This window comes from Triticum dicoccoides, chromosome 6B, assembly GCF_002162155.2.
Source record: "Triticum dicoccoides isolate Atlit2015 ecotype Zavitan chromosome 6B, WEW_v2.0, whole genome shotgun sequence".
Lineage (NCBI taxonomy): Eukaryota > Viridiplantae > Streptophyta > Magnoliopsida > Poales > Poaceae > Triticum > Triticum dicoccoides.
Genome location: NC_041391.1, coordinates 302577847 through 302582516, shown reverse-complemented (window position 1 = coordinate 302582516; position 4670 = coordinate 302577847).

The following is a 4670-nucleotide window of genomic DNA, read 5'->3' as shown; positions in this document are numbered from 1 at the left end:
CTTACCCGTTCTTCTAGAGATTCATGGTTCTAGCTTTATACCATCCTCTCATAATTGCTTTCGGTTGTGAGAATTCTTTTCACCCATCCGGAGCATTTCATCAGTTGTTTCCATTTCTTTCCTCCGAAGGCCATCATGTCAAAATTCTTCATTCTCAGCGTGTGGCTATCGTTCTCCAAATATTACCGGTGCATCATTCAAATACGCTCTAATCAGTTCATGATCTCTTCGTTCTCATGTATCTAAATCCCCTCAAGTATCTTCATTCATTTTCCAATTCTTCCCGGTGAATTGTGCCTTTGCTACTTTCATCTTCAATTCTTACGGTGGTTCGTTCAAGATTTCACTTCCTTCATTATCATATCAATTCATTCGTTATTTCCAAATCCCACCGGTGGTTCCATCAATACCTTCTCAAGTTTGTGCTATATCTCTCTTAATCCTTTCTACGGGAATAAGTAGTATGCCAAATCCATTGCGTGTCATCAATTTAATTTGATGAAGGATAATCATACAATAAATCTTATTCTTATTTCCTCGAGGTGATTCAATTCTTTTCTTCCGGAGATTGTTCATGATGAAGTAATTCTCAGTTCTAGTGTTTTATTTTTTCCTTTTCTGGAGTTCCAAGTTTTCTCGGTTATATCATCGCAAAGCTCCATCTAAATCATTGCAAGGCTTCACCTTGTGTTTTCAACTTCTCTTTCTTTCTATCATCCTTTTATTATCGGAGTTCTCCATGGAGGCTCTACATGGTGGTTCTTCAAGGATTCCTTTAATTCTTCAATTGTTCTTCAAGACTTCTCTCGAAGTTATGACCCGCCAAGCTATACTCAAAATTAAACATGGTGCTCAACACATGTTATTTTAGGCACTCAACATTCTTCATCTTGCATTCCAAAGTGCAATTCTTTCTACCTTATCTTTTGAGGTGGTGTTATGTCACTCTTGACAATTTCCTTCATGTTTCGTGATTCACATGTTGTCAAGAATGAGGTATTTTGAATCCATTAATCTCTTCGTTGGAGTTATCTTGTGTCATATTTCACCTAAAGCCTTCCCTAAGGAATGTTGCTATTGTGGTGATTATCAATGTTCCAAGTTATCTCTCTATCATCTTGGTGTAAGAAGTTTTTCATCTTGTTGGTGTTATCAATTATATTATTTGTTTCCATAGTGGCAGAATTTCACCTCAATTTTGAGAAGTTTTCGATAAGCTCACTACAAGCTTATTCGTTTCGTTGTAGGTTTTCCAACAACTCCGTTATAAACTTCTTAGAAGGGTGATTTCCAAGCTCATTTGTGGCAGAAGTTGGCATTTTCTTCTCCATTCTTATATTCCAATGATCTATCTTCTATTCTTTCTTCCGGATGCATTGTGATGTTGCTCTCTTCACTCATCATCTCGAATTGAGGATCATGTTTTTTCCATGCTTATCCATTTAACCGGAGTATCGTGTCCTCTTTTGAAGTTCTTTTCATCGTATCAAGTCTTGCATGTCTTTTCAACTGGAGTGTTGTCCGAATTTGATCTTCCTTGTTCCTTGTTTATCTCGTTTCAACCAGAGTGTTTCCATTTCCTTACTGTCCATTGTACTCGTCATTCATAGCTTTGCAACCTCCAAGGTTCACATGGTGTTGCTTGTTTCTATTTTCTACCGCAGTGCTCTCAATTGTGTTCAACTCTGTTGTGTTCTTTCTTTCAACTTTTCTACCTCTCAAGGTTCTTTGGTTTCACTCATTTGTCGAAGAAGCAACTTAGTTTTACCTCTTCTCTTCCTTTTTCGTTTCTCTCCGGTGCCATCCTAGATCTCAGGACGAGATCCTCTTGTAGTGGTGGAGTGTTGTAACACCCCGGATGTTCCATAATTGTAACTCCAACTCTTGCCATTTCCGGCTATGTGTTGTGATATTTCCTTCGTGGTTGGGTTTTTGTCTTTTGTTTTGCATTTTGTTCATGTCATGCACCTCATCTCATAGCATCATGCTCATTGCATCTGCATGTTTTAATAAAGCTTGCATCCGTTCGTAGTTGCCGCATCCCCCCCTTGCCTTCTTTGACCGATCCGAGTCCAACCGGGTTTTCAATTCCCTCTTGTCTGACCGTTTGACCCTCTCTACACTTTACTCAGACCCCTCGCGCGCGTCCGGAAGTTGTCCCGAACCCGACCCGCTCTCTCGTTACCAATGGGTCCGGATCATCCCCAAACATCTCTTAAACCTCTCCATTTTCTTATTTGGGCTCCCTACCTATTTATTTCTTGACCATCTGATTGCGATCGGAGGGACGAGGTAGCCCTAACCTAATCCACCTGATGTATACATATCGTCTAACACTAGATCCTAGGGAGGAGTCCCAATCCCTCCTCTACCGCTACTCCACCAAATCCTCCTCAGGATCCCCTTCGCACCAACCAGCCACCACTGAAACTTCCAAATCCATCGATCCCCACCTCTCCTCGATTCTAGCCACATCAATGCTCGATCTCGTCGGGATCGAGGCCACCTGCAACCACCGGCCTCCATCGATCCAACCATCCATCCATGCCCGCAGCAGCACTCCCGCCGCCCGTGCTCCACTGCCCAGCACAGCCCAAGCTGCACTTGACCCCCCTCCTGCTCTGCTTCATCCCGCTGGCATGAGTCCAACAGGAGAGGAGCTCCTCCATGTCGTGCCCCTCCCCGAGCCCTGATTCGTCGCCAGAGAGGATCTCCTGCAGGACCTCCAGCCTCCTCTCACGTTCAGCCACAGCAGCACCCGAGGGCCTCCATCAGCTCACGATCGCAGCTCTGACGACCGGACCCCAAGTCCCCAACAGATGAGCCCCGCCGGCCCTCCTCTTGCCTCTTCTTTTCCGTCTCTTTCTCTGCATCCTTTCTCTTTTTCCCCTACTCTGAAACTCCCTTTGACTTCTTAGAATAGCAGCCATGGACAGTCGCCCGGATCTGGTCTCTCACCGGAGAACGCCGTCCTCCCACGGTTCTTCTTCGCTTCGCCACCCAGTCGTCGATTCTGCCCCATTCAGGCCAATTCTTGTCGACTTGTGTCCGTCGTAAGCAACCGCCCCGCGCCAAGTCCCCTAATTCCTTTGCTTCGAGGACAAGGCCAGCACCAAGTCCCGCCCGATCCCCTGCCTGTGTTGACCACGCCCCTCGACTGCACGTGCCTGGGCCACATCCCACGCAAAGGCCCAGCGTGCCAGCCTCCCCTGCCTTGGCCTCTCCACCGACCTGGGCCTGGCCCATGGGCGAGCAGCCCCCCAGCTTTGTTCAGATTCAGCCCACCATGTGTTTTTTTCCTGCCTGCGATTTTATCAATTATCCAGAGAGTGCAGTTTTACAGAAAAAACCTAGTGTTCATGCATATAATAACTAATTAATCATGCATCATATGTAAATAATTTATATATGAAAAATGCTTAGTTTTTCATCTAGTTTCATAATCTGCTACTTTCATCTATGTTAAAAATGTTTAACTTCTTCTTTGCATTTATTTGATTTAAATGACATGTTAAAATGATTTATTTCATAAGTAAATAACCGTAGCTCCAAATTAAATAAACCCTATATGTAAATTGTCTATATAATGCATAGATTAACATGGTGCCCTTACTTTTCATGTTTAACAACTCTAAAATATGTTTTAGGGTAGAACAGTACCAAATTCGAAATATGGACATGAGGATTTTCTGGAATTGTTGTTTGTTGTTTTCGGGCTCGTTTAAACTTGCCTAAATAGTCAGTTTACTTATGTTTCACCTCTTGCCATGTTTAACAACATTTAATATTGTTGTGTACCTAAACGAGAGCGAACTAAATAACTCGAATGTGGTGTTTTGTTAATATGCAACTCATTGCATATTGAGCTCCACTTAATTTGTAGTATTGTTTGTGCACTTTGCTTTGCCATGCCATGCCTCATTAAACCAGACATGCATCATACTTGATTGTGCATCATGCCATGCTTATGTGATGGTTGTTTACCATGTGTGCTTCTTTCCGGTTGCGCTTCTCCTTGATAGTTCTGGTTATGTTGCGATTGTGAGGATTCGTTTGACTAAGTCCGTTTGTCTTCTTTATGGACTCGTTCTTCTTCCTTGCGGGATTTCAGGCAAGTTGACCATTACCCTCGATATCACTTTTATCTTTGCTTGCTAGTTGTTCGTTCTATCGCTATGTCGCGCTTCCTACCACTTGTTTATCATGCCTCCCATATTGCCTTGTCAAGCCACTGACCCATCTTCCTAGCAAACCATTGCTTGGCTATGTTACCGCTTTTGCTTAGCCCCTTCTTATAGCATTGTTAGTTGTAGGGTTGAAGATTGCTCGATGTTGGAACATGAACATGTTGGGTTATCACAATAACTCTTATTTTTAGTTAATGCATCTATATACTTGGTAAAGGGTGGAAGGCTCAGCCTTATGCCTGGTGTTTTGTTCCACTCTTACCGCCCTAGTTTCCGTCATACCGGTATTATGGTCCTTGATTTTGCGTTCCTTACACGGTTGGGGTTATGGGACCCCCTTGACAGTTCGCCTTGAATAAAACTCCTCCAGCAAGGCCCAACCTTGGTTTTAACATTGTCCTACCTACCACCTATACCTTTCCCTTGGGTTTTGCAGACTCAAGGGTCTTCTTTATCTTAACCCCCCCCCCGGGCCAGTGCTCC